Raw genomic sequence first — 12,793 nt, forward strand, 5'->3', positions numbered from 1 at the left:
TGAATATAGACTTGGAAGTAACCATGCCAACACGGATGGACTCAATGAAGCAAGGTTAGCCTCATCTTCTTTCGTGGGGGGGGGGGGGGGGGGGGGGGATGGGGGTGATATTTAGTAAAGTAGAATCTGCTTCCCTGGTTACCTCCACTTTTTTGCTGGTGTTATTGTGTTTTCTGACTAGTCTGACTGGGATCATGGTAATCAGGACTCCAGTTGCTGTGCTTCCTCCCTAAATTTGACAATGATAAGTACTTTGGTACCTTCCCAATTGGCTACAGGTTTATGCCTATAAGTCCCTAGTATGTGGTACTAAGGTACCCAGGGGTCTCCCATGGTCCGCACCATGTTTTATGTCACCTATGAGAGACCACTCAAACTATTACTAAAGACCTGCCATTGCAGCCTATGTAATGTTGTGCTAGCACCACTCACAACAGATATAAGGTTCATTATATCTGAGGTCACTGCACTTAAAACCAATAAGTCACCCCTTTGGTTAGCTCTTCAGTCCTGAGGGCATGGTGCTTGGTTACAAGGGTAAGGGTGCCCCGGCATGAGCAGGGCCCCTCTACAAACCCCAGAGTCGTTTCTTCAGGCTTTCTAAGTGTGGTCAGCCATTTAGTACATATAGTGGACGTCAAGTTTAAATACAAGATGTCTAAATATATACATTGACTGTACAGAAACCGGTCATATTTGGTATCAAACCTGTTGGAATCTTACCTCAACACCGATTCTCATGTTGGATGTAGGATCCCATGTACTGGCAGGTTCCCCTAGGGTGCCCCCCTGTATTCCCAGTACCAGCCTTTTAGGCTCTAAAAGCAAGCTAGTGCAGCTGCAGATCACAGACACTTTTCTACCTTCCTGCTCTGAGCTAAGCTAGAGCAGGGGAAGTCAGAACAATAGGTTTCCTGCCACAGGGAGGTGTTGTAGTGTAGTTCCTATATTCCCAATAGGCTCTGCGCATTGGAATAACATAAACGATAGTTTAGACGTAGGACTGAGGTCGACTAGGTCTCTGTTGAATATGTAAGACTTAATTGTGTGTGCAAGCTAACTCACAGGTCACTAGAATCTTTCTCGAATAAACAAGAAGGTGTTAACTTTCCTGAATAGGCAAGAAGGGATTAGCTTCTGACAACCATATCACATGACAACTTTGTTCCTCCTGCAATAAGGAATATCTCCAGAGTCGCGGAAACAGTAGATAGCTATTTTACTCAGTCAATCGTGCATGCTTCATTTCACCAGAAGTGCAGAGAAATAGAGAGACAGGCGTTTTTAATAAAAGGGTTATTTATTGAGCAGTCTTCTTTCTCATGCAAGAGAAATGAATTCCCACAATTGCAATACTTATCATAAAGTAAAGTGCGTACAGTAAAAGGAGTATTATGAAATAATACTGTAAATGCATTTATATGGTTTCCTAGCCATAAGATACTTAAAATGGATAAAATACATACAATGATAAAATAATGACTAAAAGTACTCAACTGGTGTTTCTAAGATACGCCTACCCCAGTGTACCTAACCTAAGCCTAGTATGTGGGAAGGAGTAGATGAGTTACAGTTTTTGCCAAAAATCTGAATCAAGAATTCTCTATAGGTCTAATCAGTTCTGTACCTTAGGTATAGAATGAAGGAGGTCCTGTATCTCTCTCTCAGGACTCGATCTCCCAGAAACCCGCAAGGGTGACCGGAAAACACTGGAGCTGGATTTCTCAGCAGGAGAAAAGACAGCGTCTCTCTCAGTGCGTCAGCAGGGAGGGTCAGCTTCCTTCAGCCCTCGTATCAGCAGGGCGTCGGGCAAGTAGATAGCCGATCTGCTCCAAACCACCATGTGTTGCTTAAGGCAGATGTTGGTATATTTATACCTGGAAGGTGCCGAGTTTGACGTAAGGTTGGACATAAGACGTCACTAAGAACTGGCAGTTCTTTCAGGACTCTCAGGAGTTCTAGGACAAATCAAAACAGAAGCAGGGGGAATTCCCGGGTTGCTGGAGGCTTGGTTTGTTTAAAGAACGTGTTGTACTTTCTAGGAGTCTATGGGAGTATCCTTGCCGTATTTGGACTGCATTGGCTATGACTTAATATGGATATGATTCTTATGCTTTTATAAGGATATGATTTGATATAACCACACAAGGTCATAAATCGGGAATGTCTTATTAGGGTCCTAGATACATTCACAAACGTGTGACCTCCACCCAGGACTTAGTGTATTGGGCTGGGGTGGGGGTAATTGCCAGTGCCACCAGACTGTCTGAAAGCCACATTTGGTGCCATCCTTGCATTCTCCAGTTTGAGGCAGTTAAGGGAGCCATCGGAGTATCCTTCGCCTGGAATTGAGACTGCATCAAGTAATTCTACTGCAACTCGTGGTTTTGTCATCCAGGCAGTCTAATGCATCATCTGTGCCAGTGCTCCATCTAGTTTCCTCTCCAGGCCTGTGGACATCAAGGACACTCGAAGTAACCTCCTTGGAGTGTAGGAGTCACTCCCCTGCAACTGCAGGCACCACAACAAAGCCGATCAGTCTGCTGCTCCTGACGTCCTACGGACTCCGAAAATCCCTGGAACACAGGTGGTGGTTCTGCAATTCCTTTAAGGCCTGCCCTGTCCTCTCAGCAAGTTTGAGGCCAGTATACCTCGTTGGAACCGCTGGAGCAGAACCCCTGTGTACTGCATCGACTTGCCGTTGACAAGGCTTTTTGGCTCTGCCCCCCAGAGATCATTGGGCTGCAAGAAGCTCCAGCCTCTAGCATCTCTTCCTGAGAAGATCTTTGTGCTCACCACATCCTCTGCACCTTGGGACGGCATCTTTGGTGAGCTGCTCGAGGTACTCTTGCAACTCCTGAGGTTTGGCCTGTGAGTCCTCTTGAGAGTCTTCTTTGGCTTCAGTGGGCTCCCCCACTTGCTCTGGCCTGCTCAGACTCTATTGCACTTGGTGAGTCCCTTGGACCTTGCTGGTCCCAATACTAAACCTTTTTCATTTACCACATCTGTGGCTGCTGCCAAAGCTTGTTGGCACTTCCACTAGACACCGACCCCCTGGTTCTTGACTTCCGACGTCGGACAGCTCCTAAAGGGTGCCTGGTCTTCCACAGAGTTGCCTGGTCCTCACAGCTGCAGCGACAAGGTCACTGTCATCACTCCTGCATCTTCCGTTATTGGTGGTCATTCTTTAATATCAAAAGAATGGAACTGCAAAGGCATAATCAATATACATTCAATAAATACATGATCCAGGAAAAATACTTTTTTACCAATTAAAAAAACAAAACAATGTGTACTTCCACCTCAATGATAATGGAACGAGCCTGTAAATTCATTCATACCTCGACACTCATCCTTCTATTATGAATTCATATTGTTCACTGATTGATACGGAGAAGCAATGTGTTGATTTCCAAAAGGGGTTCCTATCTGTCGGGTGATGTGCTGTAAACTTGCCATCCGGCTGCAATGCGTGAAAAATCTAGATATGCTGGGGTCGATGCAGCTATGGCAAAAGAGGTGTTGGATATCTACTTCCAGCCGAGAACAGGTGTTGAATCAGTTCCATCAGCCGAATAGCAGGGCCTGCCTTGGAGTTGGAGTGGGGGTCTCGGACGTCAGAGACACGGTGCTCTGCTATGCAGTGGTTTTTTCAGCCTCAAACAGGCGCTGCATCGATTTTTTGGCCGCATAGCAGGGCAAGCTTGTGGCGGGAAAAACGGCACTGAAGGGCGATGCGTGGATTTTCAGATCTTGAAGCAGCAAAACTACTTCCAAGGGACCAGAACTAGAGTTGGCATCACTTGGCAGGTCAGATCTCCCAGCAAAGGAGGTTAGGGGCGCTGCAGATGAAGTCTTTGATGGCCCTGAGACTTCTAACAGGAGGCATGCACACACAAGCCCTTCCATAACTTGGAAACTAGGATTGCAGAAAGCAAAGTCTAATTCTTTTGCTGCTCACAGACAGAATCAGCAAAGGGGCAGTACTCCTCCTGACAGCTCTTTGGCTCTTCTTTTTGGCAGAGTCCTCAGTCCAGAAGTGTTATAAAAATATGGGATTACAGGTCCAACTTTTGGCCTTCGAAGAAGGCACACTTCAAAGGATAGTCTTTGTAGTGCAGAAGATACTGCCTTGCCCTGATTTGGCTCCAGGCACACTACAGGAGGGTGGAGGCAGCATTGTGAGAAGGCAGGCACAGTCCTATTCAGGTGTCAGTGACAACACCTCCCACCACTCTAGCTCAGGAAGGCCCATCAGCCTAGTGATGGGCCATCAGGATATGCAGGGCACAACTCAGCTCCCTTTGTGTGACTGTCTAGAGTGAATACACAAACAGCCCAAATGTCAGTCTAACCCAGATGTGGAATCCATAGGCAGATAGAGTCACAGGTCGGTAAAGAAAGAACGTTCTCACTTTCTAAAAGTGGCATTTTCAAACACACAATTTAAAAACCATCTTCACAGAAAGATGTGTTTTTTAAATCCTGAGTTCCAGGAACCCAAACTCCAAATCTTTCTTTTTTTCCAACTGAAAGTTGCACTTGTAAGATGTTACAAGACAGCTCCAATCATAACGTATGGGAGAGATAGTCCTTGAAATAGCGAAAAACAAAATTAGCAGAATGTCCCTCTCGGGACAAGTAAAACACACCAGTACCTGTCCTACTCTTCACATGCACTGAACCCTGCCCATGGGGCTACCTTGGGCCTACCTTAGGGGTGCCTTATATGTAGAAAAAGGTAAAGTTTCGACCTGGTGTGTGGGTGCACTTGCCAGGTCAACCCGGTAGTTAAAAATTGCACTCACAGCAGGTCAGAGAAATGGGTACAGGGCTACTCATGTGGGTTGCACAATCAGTGCTGCAGGCCCACTAGTAGCATTTGGTCCACAGCCCCGGCCACACATGGTGCAAATTACTAGGGATTTACCAGTAAATCAAAAGTGCCAATCATAGATAACCAAACATAATCACAATTTATACAGGGAGGACTTGCACGTTAGCACTGATCAGCAGTTTAAAAACCAGCAAAAATAAAGTCCAGCATACAGTCAAAAATACAGCACGTAGGAGCAAACAGACATGGGAAACAATGGCAAAGATGCCAGGTCTAACAATGCCCCTTAGCGTATCTCGTGAGGATTCTTTACAGAGCTTGACAAATGTTAAAAATCTTTCTAGACCTGCAGGTCTAGTTACTAGAATTAATTACTTGCCCTAGTATCAATACACTTGACCCACAATTTGGTTGCCTAATTCTGTGAACAAATTAAATATGGCAAAAAATACTCCATAAACTTTAACATGTCACTGAAATAGGGCGCTAGAGGGCGCACAGCGAAATGGCTGCATTGTGAGGCAGCTCCGCCGGTCGGGGAAAAGATGAGATGATTTCCAGTGACAAGCGGCCAACTCATTGATCACAAATGCCGGGGCTGTGCATCGGAAGGTGTCCAGAGTGGTGAAAGCGAAGCAACGGACTGAGACGCTGGAGTGAGCGAACAAAATTTGGTGACAAAGCTGCCTCAGTAAACTGTTCCGTGCTCGCTAAGATGGCGGCGCCCTACAGTGACTGAACTTCGGACCGGGCGCGGTGATACAAACACAAAAGAACGGCACATACTAGTAAGGAGACGCCCTGCCTGGCATACATGAGGGGTTGTCGAGCTACTGAGCGGTGGCATAGAAGTACAAGCGCCATTACAGGCAGACACTGAGTCACGGCAACAAAATGCATTGGCTATAAGCGCAAAATGGCAGGCGGCGCCTAAATGATCGGCGGATAGAACGAGATTCACATACAGTGGAGATGCAGAGGGCAGGATTGCATGATGCGTTACAGTGCTCATAAAGTATATAGTGACTGAATCTGTGTCATGTACTCCCAACAGCACTTTTATTAATGCAGAGGCTGTGCAACCTGCCCATTGTCTCTGTATGCCGGCTGCCCTTTATGTGATTTGTGCGCCATTAAAAAATCCCCATACACTAAAGACGACTGAGCTGCGGAACCCAGACTGATTGTTATGCTGGAAGGGTAACAATTGTGGAAGTGGATGTCAAACCTTCTGAATCACTTGCGCAGCTGACTAACACTCGCCCATAGATCGTGAAACGCATTGAAACAAAACGGCTCATGAAGCAATTGAGTCTCTCACCCTATTACTACTGGCTGAGGTGCTGGGCACAGGAAAGCAAGCTACAGGATGGCGTTGCGACCTTCAGTGATTGTGGTGCCTGCGCTTTACTGTTGCTGAAAGTTTTCACACAGAGGAGTTTGTTGGACACCAGCAGTGCCACATTGGGACACTGGCTGTCTGGTATGCGGTGAGAAAAGTGACACCTAATGTACACAACGGGCTCATCTGCAGTGTTGCGAATTCCAAACTAAGCTGTGAGACTTGAGCGAAAATGCGGAAACCCGACAAGCAGCAATTTAAATTGCCATTCGAAGCCAAAAAGAGCAGTAGGGGGGCAACGACGCACTCAGATACTGAACCAGAAACTGACTAGTCCCCTAGTGTGAGCAAGGAAGGGGTATTGCAGGCAATCCAGCGGAGTCTACAGGATATCTATGGGAAATTGGACACCATCACTTTACGAGTAGACAACATGGTGGCTAAATTGAATAAGCACGGAGAGAGATTAGTAGAGGCGGAAACACGACTATCGGTGGTGGAAGACGAATTGCATGGCACAATGTGAAAATGCGCTGAGATGGAGAAGCTATTGGACACCATTAGGCACAAAGCGGAGGATTTGGAAGCGAGATCTCGCCAGAATAATAGTAGAATCCCGAGAGTGCCGGAATCCACGAATAACGGGAAGATGGAAACGTATGTAGAGGAATTGATTCGAAACGTTTTTGGTGCGAAGCATCTCTCATCGGTCTTCCTGGTGGAGAGGGCACATCGATCTTTGGCCCTGCAACCGAAACCTGGCGCCACTCCCTGTATCATAATAGCCCGAGTCCTCAATTATAGAGATAGTGATGTGATATTACGAATGGCTCGAGAAAAGCAACAGCTCAATTTTCAGGGAAATGTGGTGGAGTTCTATCCGGACTTCTCAATGTTGGTTCAGCTTGCACAAAAGTAATTCAATCCAGCGAAGAAGAAACTACGTGAACTAGGGATAGACTACGACATGTTATACCCGGCCCGACTAAGGATTACGCCCGAGGGCCGAGCTACAATTCTCCAGACACCGGCAGCGGCACAAGATTTTCTAAAGAAACTTAATCGGTGGCGAAAGGAGCAGCAAAGACAAGAGCGAAACCAGGACTCGGAATAATTAGCTGCAGAGAAGTTAATTCTCGTTGGTTTACCCTGCTGGAAATTGGTAAAGTATAAGATTGTACTATAGAGACAGACAATAGTGCCACACGACAGTGGAGTAGTGAGACCATTGGACCCGAATATACTGTAAAGTTAATGGAGGGTAGATGGGGACAGCTCTGTGTGTAGCCTGGTTTAATAAGTTACAGAACATCCTCACGATTACAACAGCCAATGGTTGCCAACTGTACTTCTAAGCATGAACGGAGAAGATATTTTATATGAGAGGTCTATTGCTGCAAACTATAGATATTGATTTCCCCTTACAATATGTGGTTATTCTATGTGATGATTACCCTATGACTTTTCAAGGTATTATGGTTGACTATCAGAGTCAAGCACCAAAAGTGCATTAACGAGCCAGCGCATTTTCAAATGTATCAACTGGGTCCTAACTAAGTTATGCAATGTAGAAAATGGGAGGATAATAAGAGTATCGGAAATCACCAACTGAGATAGGACTATGTGCCTAACGGTCACTAGGCAAACTATACATAATGGTCAATGTTGAGTCTGCATTTCTAAAATATACCTGACCACATCTATTAAGTTGGATGGAGTAGTGTGCATCTGGTGGATCCCCTAAGCGGGTGCTCCCCACTCAAAAGTTGGGATATGTTTTTCGTGGACATAGGGGATTGTCTTTAGCATGATTGGGATGCTGAAGTGGGGGGGGGGGCGGGGTGAGGGGTATTATGAAGAGTTAAACAGACCAATGTACTCAAGAGATATCGCTGAATTCCAGATAAATATTGTGGCATATTCCATGTATAAGGTATTTTTGCAAAATGACAATGCTATATGTTGTGCGCTATACATGACACTGATTTGAAATTAAAACGATAGAAATGTCAAGTGAGAAATTACAATCTGCACAATTGAACCTCTTAACTTGGAATGTAAGTGGGTTGAACAACCCAAAGAAGATCAGGCAGGTTTTTGCTTATCTCGACAGGATGTAGGTAGATTTTGCTCTTCTCCACACACACTGCCCCGCAATCTACTATACACATTGGAAAACGATGGGCGGAGTCCATACATCATTCATCTTACTCCTCATACTCTTGGGGTGTTATGATATTAGTTAGGAAAGGTTTAAACTTCAATATACACACTTCTATGACTGATGAATTAGGGCGCTACGTTCTACTGACAGGCACACTGAGGGGGCAAAAACTGGTCATAGTAAATACGTATGGTCCAAATGTAGACGACCCTGATTTTTATCATACAATATGGCGCAAATTTCATGACCTACCAGACATTCCCTTACTGTGGGGGGGGAGATTTTAATATTGCACTACATGATGATTTGGGCAGATCTGGAGCGCCTAAAGAGCCACACAAACAGACCAGTGGTAAATTACAAGACATTATGACGGACATGCATCATACTGACGTTTGGAGAACACGACATTCCGACCGTGTAGAGGCAACGCATGTTTCAGCATTCGAAGCATATGCCCAGAACTTTGTCCGATCACAACCCTGTGTTCCTCTCCATGACCATGCCAAATTACATACCACCACCTTATAGCTGGAGGTTAAATGCAAGAGCAATATTAGATACAGTGTACATTGACACTATTCATCACGCTATCATGGATTACTTTGCTTTGAACAAACCCACTACTGAGGATTTAAGCCTCATATGGGAAGCCTTTAAGGCTACTATTCGAGGGATATGTATAAGTACCACGGCAGGTATTAATAAACATTAAAAACCAGATCTATGCGCGAGAGACTAAATTATGTACACTGGAGCAGGAATATGAACATACACATAATACACAGATATTAGGTGAAATCAGAATTGTATTATCGGAAAACCAAACTAATGCGGAAGATGAACTCAAATATGTTGCAAGGCGTCAGAATGCGAGATCCTATGGTGAGGGTGGTAGACCCGGGAGAACACTGGCTGCTAAAATATGTTCAGGGCACGCACCACAGACTGTAAGGGCAGTAAGGGATGCCAAGGGGACACTACACCAAGACACACAGGGAATACTAACTTAATTTATGGCCACATATGGGGAACTATATGCCTCAAAATGTACACTCTCGGCGGAAAAAATAATGAAATACTTGGAAGACGTAGAAGTAGCCTGGTTGTCAGATGTACAGCGACAATATTTATCTTTACCAATTACCGTTGAAGAGGTAACAGAAGTTATTAAATCATTACCGAACGGCAAAGCACCAGGCCCTGATGGGTTCACGTGTGAGTTTTATAAGACCTTTGTGGATCAGCTGGCGCCCCATTTGGTAGAAATGTATGGTGATGCCTATGGCAAGAACACATTACCGCCGGCGATGCGAGAGGCAATGCTGATTGCTCTCTTAAAACCAAACAAAGACCCGGAATATTGCGATTCATATAGACCACTGTCTTTAATTAATGTGGATACTGAAATACTGGCAAAGCTCCTTGCTGTTAGGTTGAAGCCAGTGATGGCAAATTTGATACTACCGGACCAATCAGGGTTTATTCCCTCAAGGTCAACAGCACACAACACCAGAACACTCTTTGCACTATGGCACTACCTAGTCGCTAGTACAAAAGCTGCAGAAATCCTTCTAGATGCTGCTAAAGCGTTTGACTCCCTTGAATGGACGTATTTGCATACTGTGCTGCAGCGGATGGGATTCCCTACCTAGTTTTACACAGTGGATACAATTGCTCTACACAGCCCCAACAGCACGTATAAGGGTTAACAAATATATATCCGAGGCCATCCCAATTGCTAGGGGGACGAGACCAGGCTGTCCACTGTCCCCATTACTATTCGCGATAGCGCTGGAACCATTGGCATGTAAAATCGACATGGGCATCACTACTCAGCACTTCAATTTCAGCAACGGCCTCTGCATATCTCGTTATATGCAGATGATATGATGCTATATGTAAAGGACCCCGAACAATATCTAAACCCCTTACTTAGAGAATATATTAAATTCGGAGAACAGTCAGGGCTAACAATAAACTGGTCTAAGTCAATAATTATACTCTTAACAGACACCACATTTCAATACACTATGGATTATCTGCTGGATTGGCAATCAAAGCCTGTAAGATATTTGGGTGTTTGGTTCCAACGGGACATAGAAGTAGTAATTTGCACTAATTATGGCAGAGCAATTGATGTTCTGGAAGACAAAATTGAGAGATGGATCCAGTTACCATTATCATTGGCAGACAGAATGGCCATTGTAAAGATTGTTTTACTACCAAAATTGCTCTAAATACTTATCAATATCCCCATTCAACCCCCAGCAGGGGTATTCCGTAGGATAGCAACTATGGTGCTCCGATTGATAAGGGCGGGTAAACAGGCCCGTATCCAGTTGCACGTTCTTACTCTGCCGTATTCAAAGGGAGGTTTTAAGGTTCCAGATTTTTTCCTATATTATTTATGTGCGCAGGCACAATATGCACACTTTTGGTATCACAGAATCCCATATTTGACTCATGTGGCGATTGAAGAGGGAGATGCCATGCCAATTCCACCAGATGCCATTATAACGCACAGACGACCCCCACTAATTGAGACATAAATACAATCGATAAGACAAACAAAGCCTGGTGGACAATGGGTCGCAAAGCTAACAAATTGCTACTCTATGCGCCTGCACTGCCACTGCATTATCATCCTGAAATATCAGTCTCACAGGAAGAGGTAGGAATGGGTCTGCGGCGCCAAGCATGGATGGATACTATGGGAGACCTGTATTGCGACGGGGTCTTTAGGCCACTTACTGAGCTTTCATAAATAAGTAAACAGACGTTACTGTTCAGCTTCACGTATCATCTCTTGCTGGGGGCGATAAAGAAGCTGTTCATGTCCTGTCATGCGGAACCACCGCAGCTATCAACATTACAGCTCTTACTTACCGCGCCTATAGCTGCACACATGGTATCTAGGCTTTACGTTAAATTGCAGAAAGACGTAGGGGACACGGCACAGGAAGCATGGGGTAAATGGAATGATGGCCTGGATGTGCCACTGACGGAGGAGGAATGGGCTAACACCTGTTCATTAACAGAGTTATAAACACCAAACGGTAATTTGCGTATGTTGCACTATAAATATTTACATCAAACCTATTATACCCCAGAAAGGCAATGTAGATATGGCTTGCGTACAGATTCTAGATGTAAGAGGTGTGGCGTAGAAGTAGCAGATTTTCTGCACCTTGCATGGTATTGTGAGTCGGTGTCAAAATGCTGGGAAGAAGTTGCACAGATGGTGGGCGATAAGTTGGGTGTAACTGTGGCCTGCTCAATACAAACATGCTTATTAGGACTTGTACCTGAACTGAGGGCCACTAAGCACACATTCTGTGTGGTTGCGTTACTTATGGCTAAACGAAGAGTATCATTATGTTAAATCAATCAAATAATTTGTAGAGCTCGCTACTCACCCGTAAGGGTCTCAAGGCGCTGGGAGGGAGGGGAGTCGCTACTGCTCGAACAGCCATGTCTTGAGTTGTTTCCTGAAGGAGAGATGGTCCTGGGTCAGCCGTAGGGGTGTGGGGATGGAGTTCCGTAGGGGGAGTAGAAAGATTCCGAAAGTTAAACAATGGCTTACTGATCTAACTTATTGTAAAGAATCCTTACAAACGTATGAAGAAGAACTGCCCGCGAGTTTAAAACCTAGAGACTATTGGAAATATTTGGGTGCATATCTGGAACTACATCAAGATGACTAAGAATATGATGTATAGCTGTGCTGTAATACTGTCATAATGGTCAATAATGTCATGATGCAAATATTGGATGATGGATGTTGTAGTGCAACCGTCTGTAAGTTATATACTGGTTGGACATTGTATGTCTTTTCAAAATGCTATTAAATAAAAAAAACATGTCACTGAAATAACATCTATGAACAACATATCAGGCACTTACTTGTTATTGAAGATGCTGATGGTCTTAGCTAACCACAGATATAAGGGTTGCGTTCTTCAGATGCAACGCTTCCTATCTTTGGAATACTTTGTGTCTTGAAATAACTTTGTGCAACAGGACCATACTTGTGTCAATGAAGATGTTAATGCAGACTAAGCCAAGAGACTATTATAGCCAGAACAAGTCCATATTCTTTCAAAATATGGACAGTTTTGCATATTGGACCATGAAGGCTTTGTCAAGTAAGGTGTCTTTTTCTTGGGTTTGCGCTCAGCGAAAGCAATACTTCTTGGGTTGGATGGAAGTGTCAAATTTTGAGCTATCCATTTGTATTTGCATTAAAGCTGACATGTCAGCTTTGAGGCAGGATGTTGCCTATGATTTAATAAGTTTGCACTGCCAAGTCCTCCACATTTTCATTTATATTGCTATAGCAGCTCTTCATTTGTATAAAAAAAGAAGTGCCACAGCCCTTTTCAAGAGTCCACTTGCACTGTTCATTGCCACAGTTAGTGCTGCCAATTTCAGTATCAACAAAGCTACT

This window comes from Lissotriton vulgaris, chromosome 7, assembly GCF_964263255.1.
Source record: "Lissotriton vulgaris chromosome 7, aLisVul1.2, whole genome shotgun sequence".
NCBI lineage: Eukaryota > Metazoa > Chordata > Amphibia > Caudata > Salamandridae > Lissotriton > Lissotriton vulgaris.